The sequence below is a fragment of the Sminthopsis crassicaudata genome, chromosome 2 (genome assembly GCF_048593235.1).
Source record: "Sminthopsis crassicaudata isolate SCR6 chromosome 2, ASM4859323v1, whole genome shotgun sequence".
Classification (NCBI taxonomy): Eukaryota; Metazoa; Chordata; class Mammalia; order Dasyuromorphia; family Dasyuridae; genus Sminthopsis; species Sminthopsis crassicaudata.
This window is the reverse complement of record NC_133618.1, coordinates 517,684,814-517,703,670: the sequence shown is the minus strand read 5'-3', so window position 1 is coordinate 517,703,670 and position 18,857 is coordinate 517,684,814. Positions and strand designations below refer to the sequence as shown.

Here is an 18,857-nt window from a genome sequence, read left to right as displayed (position 1 = left end):
TCACTGGGTCTCCTGACTACCCTTCCCCCTTTATATTTACAAGATAGGCATTTCCCCATTACCCAGCAGGGCTCAGCTGTATTGGGAGGCAGTCATTAAGCTTTCTCTACACTCTAGAGTTTAGATGGAATACTTTCCCTTAGTATCTTTGAGAAAAACACACCAATGAAGTAAGCATCTCAGTAAATAAATCAAGCATCCTGACAATTTAACAATGATATATAAAATGTGTCATTTGGTAATTTAGATTTCCTTTTCTTTTGGGATCCTCTTCTGATATCCCATGTTAAAAATATAAGCACACTGAGGTAATGCATTTTGAGTCTTCACTTTTTCATGTTTCTTTTGTTCCATCAAAACTGAATTGTGAGTTTTTTTTTATTTATCAATATTTAACAGAGATAGCCTTAAAGACAGAAATGAACTTAAAAGCATTTTAAAATTTCTAAAATCAAGGAAAGAAAAGAACTATGGGACAGCAGTACTAACCAAGTCGGTATTTTTAGAAATCTAAACTAAACAGAGCAAAACCACCCAGCTAAGGTAGAATAAGACTGAGAATATAAAAATAGAACTTGCTTCCTGGAAATCTTAGGTCTTGAGAAAAAAAAAATCTATAGACTAATTTGTTTACTACAATGGTGAATATTTCAAATACATCAAGACAAAACACACTATATCAAAAACATGAAGTCTAATTTCTCACTCGAGGAAAAGAATTGATTCTGTTTTCCTTTGGACTTGGACTTGCCGTTTTTCTTTATCATGCCATCTAAAGGTTTAATTGTAGTATATTTTCTTTGATGAGGACCAGGGGTTTCATTAGGCAGGGTCCCAGGTGTACTATCAAATATGCTATTAGAGATGCTTTGACTAAGGATGCAAGAAGGCAGAACCAGAACAATTGTAGGATTTCAAATAATTCTTGTGACAAGGGAGACAATTTATCAGCAATTTTTGTGGTCAAGAAAGCATGATGGGAAATGATTGAAAGAATTTTTTTTAATCAATGCAATAAGATTGAAATTTGGGCTCTGTAGGCAAAGATTCAGAATCGCCCTCCTACCTTGGCCCTTTATTTAAATTTTTAAAAAAAATTTAACACACATTGCTTTATGAATCATGTTAGGAGAGAAAAATCAGAGCAAAAGGGAAAACCTATGGGAGAGAGAAAAATAAACAGAAAAAGAAGTGAACATAACGTGTTAATTTACATTCAATCTCAGTTCTTTTTCTGGATGTAGATGGCATTTTCTGTCCAAAGTCTATTGGGATTGTTTTGGATCACTGAACCTCTGAGAAGAACCAAGTCTTTCATAGTTGATCAACAGACATTCTTACTGTTATTTTATCCAATGTATTCCTGATTCTGCTCCCTTATTATTTCTTAATTACAAAATAAAAATTATCTATAGGAGAGATAAGAGGTCACAGAATTTTAGAGCAGTAATTTTATGACTTGTAAAGCTATATTCCAATAAAGAGAGAATTCAAAGAAGTGGTCATATTGTTCAAATTTAAACTATTTAAAATTAAATTATATGCAAGCATATTAATTGGTTTTAAACTAGTGGACATATTCAGTATATATTGGAATAATTCAATCACTTCAGAGGATTCATTTGCACAAACTGGGACCCAGTTTATTGTAGTTCTCTCTTGAAAAGGACCCTCTTGCTTTGGTGGATTTCTACAGTGTGGGCATTACTTTAGTGATAGTTTTATCACTTTTTATTATTTCATATTGTGTTAACAGCAGAGTTAACAACACTCATCTAAGCTGGTAATCCTCCACAATACTGTCCATTATGATACAAGTGTTGTTATCTAACTTGCAACCAACCAGATTTGACATGAATACTGCTTCCAGCTTTCACTTTAATGAAAGCCCATTTTTCATCTTTATTATATGTCTTTGTTAAAAAATCTCTTCTGGCCCCAGGATCTTAGTTTATGCTCTCAAGAATTTCCTTTGAGGGTTGGCCCACTGTTTCAATTGAGTTATTTTGATGATAAGGTTTCCTTTAAGATGATTATTTGTTTAAAGTTCAAGCTAATAAAAATAACTTATCCCATTAAAAGTATTCTTGGGAGCAGAAGAACATTTTAGGATGTTAATTGCTCATGTTACTAGTCATCCATGAGGCATATGCTGAAAATGTACTAAAGGGTTCTGGAATGTCTCTTGAAGTCATAAATCTTTTACAGGTACAATTATGTGGGAGCAGAAATAGGAAAGAGCACATCCAACATCTGGAGTCAGATGGGTTTACTGAAGTAAAATTACAAAATTAAATTTAGATGAACTTAATTAAAAAAGAGGGAGATCTAATTTAATATGGACATTCATCACATCCTTATTGAAGTCTCCTCTTGCCTCCAGAAAATACAATAAAGTGCGAATACAAAAGTTGGATAAAGGCTGAAATGGAGTGTGAAGAGATGACCAAAGAAATTTAGTCAGGAAGAACATGCTCCTTCATTCTCTCCTGTTTTAATGACATAGAATACCTAATTATTGTTTTTTAATTAGTAACAATAAAGAAATTGAGCTTGGAACCTTATCTGTTAAGCCTGTCTTTTCTGTAAGGAGATGCATTGTATGTATTTTATCACTAAAGCAACAGGAATTTTAGATTTGGTTGCCATTCAAATAAGTAAGTTAAAGAGCCCAATCCTTCAATGATTTTCAAATAGTATTAAACATGATGTTGAAAAATGTAAAACTTATTGAGAGGCATTATGGTGCTGAATTTGAAATCAGGAAAACATGGATTCAGAGTATTGGACTAGTAGTCAAAGAGACTTGGGTTCAAGTCTCCTATCTAACACTTTCTCTGATATTTCCATGACAATAGGCAAGTCACTTCTTTCTCATTAAGATAGCAACAAAATATGTGTATTACTTGCCTCATGGCATGTTATGAGGTTCAAATGAGATAACATATAAAAGCTTTATATAAATATCAATTATTATCATTTGCCAATGAATTTTGGTTTTCCTTAATCAAGAAATAGCAACAAATGGGTCTTTTAACCTTGCAATTTGGTTTTATTACTGTCAGCCCAGGAGTAATGAAGTGGTCAATGAAACCACTGTCTTTCAGCACAATCAAAACAGAATCAAACCTCTGTGTACATGATGCAGAGATAAATGTCTTTATAGAATAATATTTGACTTAATATTGGCATGGAAACCACTGGTTTTATTGTAATGAATGATTTTTTCAGTCATGCTAGTTGATTGAGTTCTACAGAAAAAAAGATAGTGGAAATAATTAATGTTAAGTTTTGAAGATCATTAATTTAATTAATAAAATATTTATTTAATAAATGATTTGCTGACAATGTAACCTATGTAAATTACTTAAATAATCTTGGTTTTGTCATCAAGTTAAATGAATGGATTGGATTAATTGATCTTTATGGTCTTATCAATTTTTTCTCTCTAGCAATGTTTTTCACTCCTGTCTTTCTTTTATCCACTGTTTTTAGTACCATATAAACAGAAGGGCTAGATATAGGGTCGTTTCATTTCTTATTATCATTGTTCAATTGCTTTGAAGTTATATCTCACTCTTCATAATCCCATTTGGGGTTTTCTTGACAAAGACATTGGAGAGGCTGATCATTTCCTTCTCTAGAGAACTAAGGCACACAGGAATTAAGTGTCTTGCACAGGAATACACAGCTGTAAGTGTCTGAAACCAGATTTGAACCCATGAGGATGAGTCTTTCGGACTCCAGGTCTCAGATTTCTATTCACTGGGCCACCTAGCTGCCCATTATATATACTCATATATATGGTAGCTGGGTAACTTAGTAGATAGAGCCTTCTGACCTAGAATCAAGAAGATGAGCTCAATTCCTGCCTCAGAAATTATACCAAGTCTTTTAATCTCTTTCTGTCTCAGTTTAAACAACTATAAAATAAGGATAATAATAATTCCTACCCCCAACAGGGTCATAGTAAGGATCAAATGAAATAATATTTGCAAAGTACTTAGCAAAGTACCTGGCACAGAATAGGTGATTAAAAAATTGTTTTATTTCTTCCTTCCTTATTCCTTACTACAATTTTGTGACACCTAAGTGCATATCTGTCTGCAAATTAAACATATTTGGAGCAGGTAGGTGATGGAATGGTGGATAGACTTCGGGTCTGAAGTCAGGAAGATCTGAGTTTAAATCTGGCCTCAGATACTTGCTATATGAGTTGGACAAGCCAATTAACTCTGCCTCAGTTTCCTCATCTGTAAAATGAACTGAAGGAAAAAAAAAGGAAAACTTCTCTAATAACTTAGTCAAGTAAACCCCAAATCACAAAGAATCAGGCACAAATGAAACGAAAGAATACACATATATACACATCCAGCTTCACACAAACATTTATACACATGCATGCACACTTATATAGTCTGTGTATATGCATGTATTTATATGCATACATACAATATACGCATATCACATATGTATACACATGCAATATCTTTGAAGTTTTCAAAGTGTTTTCCTTATAACTAATTCTGCCAAGTCAGTAGTGTTGGAATTATTACTTTCATTCTATATATGAAGAAACGGAGGTCCTGAAATCACACACTTCTTGTGAGGAAGTAAATACATCCCTCTGAGCTTCCATTTCCTCAGCTTCAAAATTATAATAATATATACATTGCCTATCTCACAATGTGGCAAAGAGAATTTATAAATATATAAATACTGTATATGGGTCAGCTATTTTTATAGTAAAATCATGGGATCTACAGTCATGGCTGAGCTAGACAGTAGGGCATGTATTTCATCTTTAGTGAGGCATTCATTCTACAAACACAGTATGTTAGAGGAACCTATAATATCATATAATCTAATCTCCTTATTGTATTGATGAGGAAATTAGATCCACAAGAAAAACGACTTGCTCAATGTCACATAGGGGGTGAAATCAGAATGTTGACAGTAGATGAGCCACAATAAGTAGATGAGCCACAGTATGTCAGTCTAACTGAAGTCACTGTCTCTTAAGGTTACATCCCACAACAAACAATAATAAACTTTAGACTTTTTAAAAGTTTGCCAGAACTATGTTGCATCCATCTTTACAATGGTCTTTTAGAATAAGCCATTAAAAACTTAATTAGATTTTTCATGGACCTTTGACAGAGATATCTTATTATTTAAAGCAATGTCTCCTCTTCCTTAAGTTCAGCAGACTCTTCCCCTGATGGAAAGATTGCCTTTCATCAAAAGCTCTCAATATGTCCAATTTTCCATAAGTCACTGTGCTCTAATGACATTTGTCAGATGCAAAACTTGATAATAAGATAAGAAAATTCAGTTTTGACTTTATTGCACCCAAAATTTCTGAATGATAGATGGGACTGCATTAGATAAGCCTGTGGTCTAAGCTCTTTTTTTTTAGTCATGTATTGCTCTGAACATCCTCAAAGTTTATGATAATGACATAGGAAAGGAAAATAAAATGCTATTCTGAAGTTGAGATTCTCAGGTCAGAGACTTCCACTATAAAGATTATTCTGTGATTCCAGTTTCCTAAATATATAATTGGAGGTAAGTTAGGAGAGTAAAACTTGCCATAGGTTCCTTTTGTCTAACATTGCTTTTCCCTGCAGATTCAGTGAGTTAGGAGGGCCTTCACAGGCCCTAAGTCACTAAACCTTCACACTGTTCCTAAGTTTCAATCAGCCTTTCTGTTAAGATCCTCCCTAGAAAGCTCATTTCACTTTTGACTGGCCCTAAATATTAATGGTTTTGTCTCTTTTTGTCTCTTTTAAATTTGTCTTTATATAAAGCTTAAATTTGCTCCTAGTTCTGTCCTTTGGGACCAAGCAGAATCAATGTTATTCTTTTTCCACAAGATCACCCTTATCTTTTGTGGGTATTATATTTTATTGTACTAAAGTGGGGGTGCTTCCTTCTAATGGTCTAGTGATTTCTATGGCCATTCCTTTCTTGACCCTATCTTTCAATCCTATCATCATGGCATTTCTTTTTGGTGTGTCCATTTTATTCCTTTGAATTATTACATCAGCTCAGGGAGGTATCTGTGGGACAAACTGTCCCCCTGCCTATTATACAACTGTCCCCCTTCCCTCTGTTTTCTGTGTACTATTGCTACAATCTGCTCAGTTATCTCACTGGCCACAAAAGTAGTTGGTAGCAGCCACTGACAGTTGCCCTGGGTGAAAGAACAACTTAGGCATAAAATTTATATAATGCTGACCTGTTCTTTTGGTAAGCCAACTTTATGTAGGCCAACTGTCTGACTTAAAGTTCAAAAGGGTACATAAATTAATAAAAAAGCATGGTGGGAAAAAATACCAGGCACTTTGCTAAGTGCTAGAAATATAAATGCAAAACCTCCAAAAGGTCCCTGACCTCAAGGAGTTTGTATCTAATAAGAGAAGACAATGCATAAATAGATATAAAGGTGGGGAAGTATAGGGTCATACATATTGTGTCATGTTTTGGAATGTTCAGGAAAATGCTATGTCTTTGTTCCAGGCAAGATGAAGAAAAATCTCCCTAATCAGACTCCAGATTCCCAGGGATACAAACTGATTCTGGCAAGAAAGCAATGAGGAGGATGACCATAGAGCAGGCAGGACAGACTGGAAATGTTGGAAAGTGGAGCGATTTCTTTGTTCATGATAAAATGGGGCAAAAAACCACCAGTAAGAGCCCAGGTCCCCAGGAATTAAGGATTTAAGTAACACAAAAGGGATATTTCAATTTTTCATGCTTTAAGTGAATTTGCTTCTCCTATCCTTTGACCCACATGATGTTTTTATGACCCATTACATCAAGCCATTCCTCTGATAATCTATATTTAATTCTATTCATTCCATGGCACTATGCTCCATCTGCGATTCCCTATAATATCAGTGCCTTGGATCTGAGGTTCTTCAGGATGTTTCCAGTTGTGTTCACATATTACAATTCCTGCTTATCAGTTTGGCCACTTATTTCTGTATCACAGCTTTTCATTCAGGGGCAATCTGACCAATGAGTCCTGCAGACAATTAAGGCTTTGTCTACAAAAGTCCAGTATATTCAAGCATACTGTGCTTTCTGACCCAAGACATTTTCCCTTACTCCATATTGATTGTCTACATGGTCTGTAATGAAACGGAGTCAGAGAGTAAACTCTGGGTGGTGGGGATGTATTTGTCTTGTGGATCAAATAGTTTAAAGCAGGATTTATGGTAGCAGAGAGCTGTGGGTCAATAGCTTAAAAAAAACACACACCATGAATTGTAAGCAACAAAAAGACTTTCTCAGGTGTGAAGGAGAAAAGAAAGGCGACAAGGAAGGATAAGGGGCAGGAAGAAGAGCAGAAAATCTTCAGCACAATGACTGAATCTGAAAACTACTAGGGGATGCTGGAGAAGGCTGGTTTCATGTTAATGCTTCTCTCCAGGGTCCTGTTTCTTCCTTTGTGTCTCTCCTTCCAAATAATCTTTCCAGGGTTCCTTACTGCTGTCAAATTCTCTTTTTCCAGTTCATTGCCATCTTGCCTTCCTTTCCAAACCACCGTAAAACAGAGAACTGCCCAGTGACCAGTTACCAAAGCCATCAATTAGCATGAGGGCCAAGGAAGCTTTGTGTTAAGGCATCATCCTCTGGGTGATGGGCTCTCTTTCTCTCCTATACTTTACTTACCAATAACCTGATGCCTCCTGTAAGACAGCCCCTGGCCAGAGGAGGCCCCAGGACCTTGCTCCTGAGGACAGCTCTCTCAGGTTGTAGGATGAACTCTCTGGGCTCAGACCACTTCTTTCAGGTGAGACAACACCTACAGAGGAGCTGCCCTCCACACTGGGCTTCCTTACGTCTCTTCTCAACTGAATTCGTCCTAGATTTAGTTGTGAGCCGTTTAAGGTCCTGCCAGCAGCTCACCTAATAGAAAGTCTTCAAGCGCTAGGCCAGGAACAAGTCCTCATTCAATTTATGTGTATTTTCCATATAAAATGAGCCTAACTGGATGGATCAGGACATAGCTTCCCTGGAAGTTTCCCTTCCTTTTGAGGACACATGAATTCACAAAGGATCCTCTCCTGAAATGCCTTCTCAGAGCAGTCAAGCTCTAATATTAAAGCATCAGTATTCTAGTCTTTCATAACCACAACTCTGTTGTGCAAATTTTGGATGCACACCTTTAACCTATGGGAGAGTGGAGAAAACACATTTTCTTTTTCCCCTGCCTAAAAACATCAACAAATAAGAAACAATACCAAAAAAATAAATAAATAAATCCCAGCCCCAAAACAACAAATCAAAACAAAAGCAAAACCAAATCAAAATATGAACCCTTTCCCCCAAAACAAAACAAAATGAACCCAAATCTGTTCCTTTTCCTTCCTGGATCATAACATTAGTTTCCTCCATAGGTTTTTGTGTTTTAAAATGTTTCACTTGATTTTTATTTTTGTAATGTCTTATGACAAATACTAAAAAGTGCATTCATTTGTATCATTTATTTTATCCTCACAAAAGTCCCATGACATAAGCAGATAGGTATTATAATTCCCAATTTACTGAGGCAGTAAAATGCTTCATATGAATAATTAGCAGCAGTAGATCTTAGATGAGAACAAAGGACTCCTTGCTACCAGGCTAATGTTCTTTTTTCTATGACAGTAAGCTGAAATGCTCATAACATGTTAAATGTTTCAATATATTTTACATGTCTCATTTCACTTGAGCCTTACTAGAGTCTTTGGTATGGTTATTGTACCCATTTTACAGATAAGAAAATTAAGACTCAGGGAATTAAATGATTTGCTTCTGATTCTATCCCAATTAAGTATAATAGTCAAAGCACTCTAATTTAAGCTTTCCTGATTGCCAGTCTGGTTCTATTTCTTATATAATAATAAGTGACATTTATACAGAGTGCTTTAATGTTTTCAAAATGTTCCACAGATATGATTTCCTAAGTCAATTAAGTAGCACAATGCATAGAGTGCTGAACCTAGGTCAAAAAAGATTCAGTTTTAAATCTGACCTTGAATACTTATAGCTCCGTGTCCTTGGGCAAATTATTTGATTGCTATCCGCTTTAGTTTCCTCCTCTGTAAAATGGAGATACTAATATCAAATACCTTACCGGATTGTTATAAGAATAAAATGAGATAATATTCGCAAAGCACTTTTCAAACCTTAAAGTAGCAGATAAACATGTTGCTGTTATTATTATTATTATCATTATTTCCTGTGAGTCATATAACAACCCAATGAGGTCGATATTATGGATAGTCTCATCATTTTAAGAGTGAGGAAACTGACATTTAGAAAAGTTAAATAACTTTCCCATGGTTATGCAGTTAATATGGATTCTGGGCAAGATCTGAATTCATGTCTTTTTAATGCTAAACCCAGCATGCTTTTTTTTTTTTTTTCTATGTCCCTGATCCTATCTCTCCACCAAAAGAACCTGGCTAATTGTTGGGCATGGCATAGTGATATATAGTAGAATTCGAGACACTGGCTAGATCTAGGATTAATAATGCTAGTATTTCTTCTAGGACAATCTCCCCTCATCCTCTCAAACAATGCAAACTGTCAACACTATCTATCAGGGTTAGCTGGCATTTTCCCAGGACTGCTAATGAAAGCATACTTTGGATATCAACAGACGATGGATAAAAGAGAAATGAGCTATAGGTTGAAAACTTTCCTTGGGATTGTAACTCTATGCTTGGAGGCAGTGAAGGTTGCTTTCTCCAGACCACACTCCCTCTGTTCACAGAAATAGGGTGCTGCCTTTTCGAGAGTCTAGATAAGCTCTTCCCCCATTTCTAAGTCATTTTTACAGCAGTGATTTAATGGCTCTGTGAGCTAATAGTTGATTCCTTGTGCTTCAATTTACACATCAGAAAGTAGGACTCATCCAACTGAACTATGGTAAGGCTTAAGTGTTTGGAAAGCCCATTTAAATCATGAAATGAAAAGTGTTACTGAAGTGCAAAGTGATTTAATTATCAATAGGGATTGCAATAGTCAAATAAAAAGGAAAAAATAAGGGGTACTTTCATTTGATTTCTTATGTAAAAAGGCACAGAATTATGTAGTCAGCTCCAGGTATCAGCTCAGTTAATGCATCTTCCAGGCTATTTCGCAATCACTCTCCCATTGTTCCATAAATGGATTTTGAGAACCTACACTATTATATGAAAAGCAAAGTATAATAATATGACTAGATAAAGAGGCATGGCAATTTAAGACCAATGCACTTACAAAAGTAAATATTAATATTGAAATTACCTAAATAGGCCTTTAGAGAATTAATAGAGACACAGGTCACATATAGTCAGCACAACCATGGGCAAACACAATGAACGAAGCTACATATACACTAGCCATGAACTGTTCTACTCTGACAAACTTGAGGGTGGAGAACCACAGGTATTAGTCATAATAGATATGTTGCTAATCCAGCCTACAGAAAAGTGATGGATTTTCATCAGATGCTCTTATTCTAGGAAGATCCAGCTCTAAAAAGTGGATTATGATGGACTGGAAGCCAGGTATCTATTTAGCCACAATGGACCCTTTGGGTATCCAAGAAGCCACCTGTGGATCAGAACAATCTGGCCTACCTACTCATATGGCCCATCTAAGCTAACAGACAGACATAATTTTAATCACTTCTTCGGCAGGACAATCTGACCACATAACATTAGTCCATCCATACCACAATATTTTCAGCAACCTATCCCAAACCATAAAATGATGGCACCATGATGAGCATCTGCTGACAGCAAGCCTCCAAAGGTCAGTAAAGGTAAAGTGGCAGCAGGGGCATGCATTCTTAATTCATTCTCATTAAAACTCTTAATTGAATGAAGCCTGACTTCTTTTAGGTTTTGGGCTTTTGGACTCATATTAATTTTCATGCCTGTCTAATTCTGCCTCTATGGAATTGAGACTTTCTCTTTCTTTCCCCCTCTCTTTTTTCCCCAAGGATACCAAGTGATATGACTCTTGATGCTCTGATAATCAAATTTCTTCTGAAAAGAAAATAGCTTCATTGTCTTAAAAGGAACCATCTTCTTTACCACCACTCTATCCCACACTATTTTCATTGTACAGAAATAAAGAAGTCTAATCCTCATTTTGTGTTCCTATTTTTCAAAGCTATTACCCAAACACAGGATTTAATGTTTATACATTGTAGATCTGTCCCCTGTGTACTGTGGCCTATGAGACAATTGGATGAAGACCTCATAGTAGTCAAAGGAGAATTATGTTCCCTCCTCTAGAAGATCCTCTTTAGTGCAATATGGCTGATGACAATAATATTTTAATATTCTCCTTGCCACATCTCCAAATCTTACTCACCAGTGCAGTCAGAGGCAAAAATCCTTAAATTGCTGGCATCAATGTTCCCATCTAAGCTGGCATATGCTGAGGTTGGTGATCCTGCCAAAAGTCAGAGGAAAACATTTATAAGACAGAGCCTGATGGATGATTATTTTAATCATGCTTGTCCAGCGCAGACAGCAAGCTTGGTTTATGAATGCCTGCTGCTGCCTTAATGATAAGACTCTTAAACAGAGTGAATGCCGTGCACTGAAGCATTGACTTTTTTTGTCCCAACTATGAGTCTGACTATTGATCTCCACATGGTTGTTCATACTGAGAACCAGTCCATTCATGAATGCAAGCAGGGGGAATAACAGTGCACTGCATGGCTAGTTTTAATAAACGACATTAGGGGCATAGTCAATGGAGAAAAAAAAGGTAACCAATCCAAGATGACCAAAAACTATACTTCAATGGTACAGTCACAATTGGTAGCCTTGTAGGGGTGCCCAACACCCTGGTGCACGGGAAAGAGTCCAAGGACTGGCCGGTCACACACCGAGAGGGATGCCAAAATGTCATGGTAAAGAATATAGATTGACTGCACGGGCCCCTCATCCTGTACTTACCATCTTTTTAGAGCATAGTTTTGTATTGATATAATCCCAGAATATGGGCTCTGTGATCATCAAAGGTTATCTATATTTACGTGTCTATGTGTGTATGTAAGTATGCATATATGTATATATGAATCAACCCCCTATCCAAACTGGTTCATGAAACCTAGGAAGGAAATCATGTGATCTAGTGGGTAAATAACCAAGCAATCAAAAAGAAAACAAAACAAAAACCCATTGAATGTGATATAGTGGGCAAATGACCAACTAACCAATCAAAAACAAAACAAAACAAAAACTAGACTGGATTAAGATCCCAATTTTGTCACATAATCCTTGGGTAAAGTTGGACAAGTAACAAACTCTCTCTGGGTCTCAGTTGCCTTACCTAAACAAAGAAGGAATTGAACTAAATGATTTTTAAGGTCTCCCGTTAATTGTCACAAATTCACACACACACACACACACACACACACACACACACACACACACCCACCAATCTAGAAAATTATCATAAGTTCAACACTGGAAAGGACCTTAAAGGTCAACTAATCCAACCCCTTCATTTAACAGATGACGAAACCAAATCACAGAGGGGTCAAATTACTTGCCTAAAGTCACTCAAGTATTAGAACTAAGATTTGAACCCTGGTCCGGAGCCTTCAAGTTCAGCACTCTTTCTCGTGAATCACATTGCTTCCCCAGGTTTGTGATTTTTTTTTAATTCAAAAAGAAAAGTTTTATATTTAATTATTTGCTGTTTTTTAAACTATGTTTTATAATTTATATATATATATATATATATATGATATACATATGTATGATTTTTACATAAAAATAAAAATATGCCAATAGTTATATGACTAAAAAGCCACACATCATTGTAAAAGTCTACACAACTTGATAAATTGTTCAATCTGTTTCAGGGCAAGGACATTTTGTTTTTCTCTACTTTGCCTTTCAGTACCTAACCAAGTTTTGGAAACACTGGGCAGTCAAATATTTGTGGAACAGAATATAGCTTTCTTGTATGTAGGATACTAATATACTTATTACCATACAGTAGTGGCTCTTAATTTGGAGTCTATGAATTTAAAAAAATATTTTGAAAACCATTTCAACATGGTTGATTTTCTTTGTAGTCAATCCTATGTGTTTGATTTTATGACTTTAAAAACATCATTCTGAGAGAGGGTCCATTAACTTTACCAGATTTCCAAAGGGATACAAAACAAAAAAAAAAAAAATGCTATAAAGTATAACCTCTCGCTCATTTTAAAGCTTGAAATTTAAAATCTTGTTATCACAGAATTATCATTATTGAAGAGCATTATTAAAGATTAGTCACGTATGTGGCTAATACCTCTAAGCTCAGTTAATGATCAAATCCCTTTGGTATCTCAGAAACTTCAACATTATCTAGACTGTGATAATATTAAGATTATCCAACTAATGCATAAATTAGTTCGGGTTTGGTTTTGAGTAATAATACACAAGAAGAATAAATGTCATGTTTAAAAGGAACACCAACTTTTTTGAAGGAAAATAAAAACAAGATATATGAAGAAGTCAGGTGTTAGTATTTATTTAGAAGGCAGATATTAAACTCAAACTTATTCCAGTTTTGAATAGTTTGAAAATATTTTCGATAAAATTGGAATTGTGAAAACAAAATGATATTCTTCCTCATATAAATATGTTAATCCTAAGCCTCTTCTTTTGGCTTCTTAGCAAACCATTTTTACTTAAAACACAATTTCCCTATTTTAAGATAGTTTGGCTTTTTAAAAAATGCAACTTATATTAGTAGAATTTTTTTTGGTAAAACATAAATAATTCTATAGTAAAAACTATCACATTTTAGAATCAGAAAGTATTTTAGTGATCATTTCCCAACCTACTCTTTTATAGAAAATGAAACTTTCTTAGCTAAGGAAGTTAAATGAATGATTTCTCTAAAATCATATAGCTAATCTCCGGTAGTAGAATAATTAAAACCTAAGTCTTACAGCAAGGATTGTTCTCTTTTCACTCTACCAGTGCATAGCACAGGGCCTGGTGCATAGTAGGTGCTTAATAAATGTCTGTTGATTGATTGATACAACACAATGACATCTCAAGTATCTTTCAGCTCTATTCAAAGCTCCTTTGACTCACTATTTTGGAAAGAACATTGTGATGGATTATTCTCTGCTCTTATAGGAGGGAACAGCAACGTGGGCTCTGGAGAGATAAAAAAGAGAGAGCATCGATGGGCTGTCATCCCACATTCTCCGCTGGAGCCAGCATATGCCCAACCACCTTTGGAGAAAAATGAGCCCACAGTCACCGTTGTATGCTTAATTGTACAGAAGCCAAGGAGAAGTTTTTCTATAAGCTAAAAAATGAATTCCCCAATGACAGGTTCTGGGCCTTGTAATGGTAGGAATACTCTAATGCTCTTAAATCCCCCTTCTCTTTACTCCTTCTTTATGTTCAGGCCACAAACTAGGCTGCTTAAATCTTATCACAGTGACTGATACAAAGTAAGGGCTTAATAAATGCTTTTTGACTGATATAGAAGAGTTCTGATCACATGAGTTAATGGGACACATTCATTTGCCACCATCTGCTCTGCTTGGTTTTAACTCCAGTCATCTTCATAATGTCTGGCCCAGGAAATGGCAACATGGAAATTTCTTGCTACTCGTACCTCATCAATAGCCTCACTAGCTTCTGCCCCTCTGATGGAGGGTGGAGAAAAAAAAAAACAAAAAAAAAAACAACCTCCTCTCACACCCTCCATTTATAGAGAGTTAAAAATCCCAGCCATCTCATCCTCCCCTGGTTAATGTGCTCCACTTAGAGATTACCTTCATCATTATGCCCTGCTCCTCCCCCAACAGGTACCTCCTTCTGGCTCCCTTCCCCACTCTCAGCCTCCTTTTATGTATTGTTTTGCCCCCTTTAATTTGTAAGCTCCTTGTTTATTTTTTTTTAATTTTTAAAAATTTTTATCCTCAGCACTTTTGTGCACACAACACATTCTCCACATAGATGTTAGTTTATGGAAAGGATTTATGGTGTGTAGTAGAAACTGCCTGGGGAAGTCTGGAACCATAAGAAGTGGGAATCTGACACACAGACCAGGGTATTTGAAAATATGTTGGATGGTGGTTCTTATTGCCTCTAGCATAAAATATAAGATCCACAGATTAGTATTCACAGTAAAACTCTATAAAATCTTGCTCTAATCTACCTTTTCAAGCTTATGTTATACTGTATCCTTTCGTGCATTTTACATTCCATATTCCAGTAAAATAATTCTACTTTTTGTTCCTCAAATCTAGGATTCGACCCAGGGATATGGTAGAATTAGCTCCTATTCAAAAGCCTATTATTAAATTTTCAGTGTGAGAATTTATACCTCAGAAATTGGCGAGTGCTACAAATTAAGGTTCAATGTATGATTTTGATTGTCTAGGCTTAAGAAAATAATGGAGACAATGTCAACAATGGATATTAAATGCAAAAGTATGTCATATATAATCTTTTTCTTTTAGAGAGCTGGTTGTTAAACATGTACCAGCATGCTTCAGATTCTGTCTTACTCATTTGCTTAAGTCTCTCCATGCATATACTTATAAATATATATGTATATGTATGCATTTGCTTGCATGGATATTTGTATATATTTGTGTACACACACATACATATATGCATGTATATGTGTGTATACATATCTATTCCAGCATAAGTGGATAAGTAGGCTATGCTTCCATTTATTTTTACTTCCTGGAATCCTAGTCTGAGTTTGGGTGCTGCCGGCTATGGGAAAATTTTCCTGGGCTTAAAAGTAGCCAGTGCCCTTTCACATCCTCTCCTACTGACTTAGCTAAATGTGTAGTTTTAGCTATAATATTTATTTAGCTAAATATGTGGTTTTAGTCACTCTCCAATTGTTAGGTCCCTAAAGCTAAAGACTTTAAAAAATTCTCTCTAAAAAAATATCAATGCTAATGAGAATTGTTCCTATGGAGTTTTAGCATTACCTCTTAAATTCTGATTGTGCCAAATGGAAGTAATGCTATCTGGGGGGATGATAAAGATAATTTAGTGAATTAAACAATGAATGTCAGGTGTGCCACTAGCAGAAAACTGCCATGTTAGCTGCTTTGTTACTTCATACAACGTGGTGTAATAGTCTATTTAGTATGTGATAGTAATAAAGTTCCCAACTTCTAAGATAAATCTTAGTATTGAAAAAAAAAAATATATCAATGCTGCTAGATTATATTAATTTCTGCAGATTCCTCCTTTCCAAAGAGTCATCTCTTTTAATGACTTAGAAAAAATGTTTTGAAAAAGAGTTCAACAAAAATCAAAGGACATATTGATTTTATCAGACAATACACACAGTGTTCCATACCTGAAACTTATCTTTCTCTTCAATAAAACAAATTTTCTCAACTTTGCTCTGGGGCCAAAATTATTCATTATAAATCAAAGATTTATTATTCCATTTAACTTGTAGACATTGAGGATACTATTTTCCAAATACCTCTTACTTTACTGTGCAATAGTTCACATAAGTCTTTCCATAGTTTTCTGAATTGTTCATGTTCACTGTTTATGTTATAGTAATATTCACGTATATGTATGTAATCCTTTTTGTTTAGGCATTACCCAAACAATGCACATATAATTTATTTCAAATATTTCTTGCTATCACAAAAGTATTGTTATCAATATTCTGGTATATATAGAACATTTATTTCTATCCATTCTCCCTGGTAGGTATGCCTAATTGTAAGCTCTCTGGCTTAAACTCTATGAACATTTTAATAATCATTTTAGCACCATTTCCACTTGCTTTCCAGAATAGTTGAACCTATTTACAATTCCACTAACAGGGTATTAGTGTGCCTGTTTTCCACTGTACCACGGAAATGAACTATTTCCACCTTTTGTTATCTATTCCAATTTGCTAGTATAAGGTAAAATGTCAGAGGTATTTTGATTTACATTTCTTTTAATATTAATATGGAACACTCTATCATTCAGTGCTTAACATTTTGCAATTCCTCTTTTGTAAACTATTTATTTATATCCTATGACCTTTTATCCATCAGAAAGATAGTTGTTGGTCATACATGTATAATGGCTCTCTATACATTGTATATCAAATGCATATATCAAAGATATTTAATACAAAAATTTTCTACCAATTCTTCTTTTTATCTTAGTGTCTTGATTATGGTCATGAAAATCCTTTAAAATACCCCATAATCAAAATGTTCTATTTTATCTTTCATTATATCTTCTATCTCATGTTTGATTAAGGATTCTCTCAGCCATGCACCTAATCTAGTTCTTCCAAGTCTTTTATGACATGACCTTATATATTCAAATCTTCCATACATTCTTATCTTTTGGAGATGGAAGGCAGGGATTGTTTTTCATTTTATTTTTGAAACCTTATATCTAGCAGGAACTACCAAATTAAGAACAAAACAAATAAATAAACAAAATAACTCCTGGGTCTGATGAACTCATAGAAAAATTCTACTAAACTTTTAAAGAATGATTAGTACCATTATAATGCAAATTGTTCTCAAGAACTGAGAAAGAGAGCATTCAACCATATTCATTTAATGAAACAAATATAGTTAGTCCTAATACCTAAACCAGGGAAGTATAAAGCATAGAAGAAAAGCTATAAATCAATATCATTAATGAATATTGATTACAAAAAATTTAAATAAAAACTTGTCAGACTCCAGAGATTCATTCAAGATATCATTCATCATGATCAAATTGGATTTTTACCAAGGATACAAGTATGGTTTAGCATTAGGAAACTATCAACATAATTGATCACTTTAAAGACAAAAACATCTCAACTACGTGATTACATGAATAGACAAATAAAAAGCCCTTGAGAACAGCCATTTATGCAAAAGAAACTCTACAAGCATATGGAGACCATTTTAAAATCATAAAAGTATATATCTATCTACATATATTATATTATATCTACATATATTACATCATATGTAATAGGGATACAATAGAGACTTTTCCAATAAACAGAGGAGTAAAGGAAAGATGTCTATTCTCCCCACATTATTTGATATAATTTTGGAAATGTTAATAGCATCAATTAGGAAGAAAAAGAAATTAAAGGCATAAAGATAAGTGAAAAGAAGATAAAATTATCCCATTTGCTGTTGACATGATGAGTTGCCTAAAAAAATCCTATGAAATGTAGAAAAATGCTACTAGTAAGTAAAGCAATGAATATTTTCATCCAAATTTTAGCCTACACAATAAACCAACAAAAATAAACAGCATATCTATGCAAATCAGAACAACCCTTAGGTTTTAATGTCATGTGTAACTAATTGCTAAAGATGACAAAAATGGAAAGAATCCTTACTGGAGGAATTGTGCAAAGGTAAGCACACTAGTACACTTTTGGTGGAGCTGTGAATTGTCATAACTGTTTTAGAATTATGAAAGGAAAATGTTCCTATCTTTTGATCTAGAGAGTCCATTACTAGATATATCTTCCAAGGATAAGAAGATAGTTCCCATATATGACAATATTTATAGCAGCACTGTTCATGATAGCAACGAATTAGAGATAAAGTAAATGTCCATCGATGGGGAATGAGTAAACAAATTGTGGTACATGAATGTAACATAATATTACTGTGGTGTAAGAAATTATAACTGTGATAAATATGGAATACCATGAAGAAAGCTATATGAACTAACACAGTGAAGTTAGGAGACAAGAAAACAACATACAATATTTATAGCAATGTAAATGGAAAGAAACACCACACACAAACATACACAAATAAAAGGTGAATGTTACAAAATTATAACAAAAAAATGTAGAAAAAATATTAAGTAGATAGTGGATACACA

At 34.6% G+C, this 18,857-nt stretch overlaps 1 protein-coding gene across 1 annotated transcript in view; it reads right to left on the bottom strand.

Moving 5' to 3' along the window:
* Positions 1-18,857, bottom strand: part of SEMA6D (semaphorin 6D) — an 820,805-nt gene that overhangs the window by 538,283 nt on the left and 263,665 nt on the right. Inside the window, exon 2 of the mRNA XM_074294394.1 lies at positions 11,362-11,442. The gene's annotated coding sequence lies outside the window, so the exon portion shown is untranslated. The remainder of the gene's footprint in view (positions 1-11,361; positions 11,443-18,857) is intronic.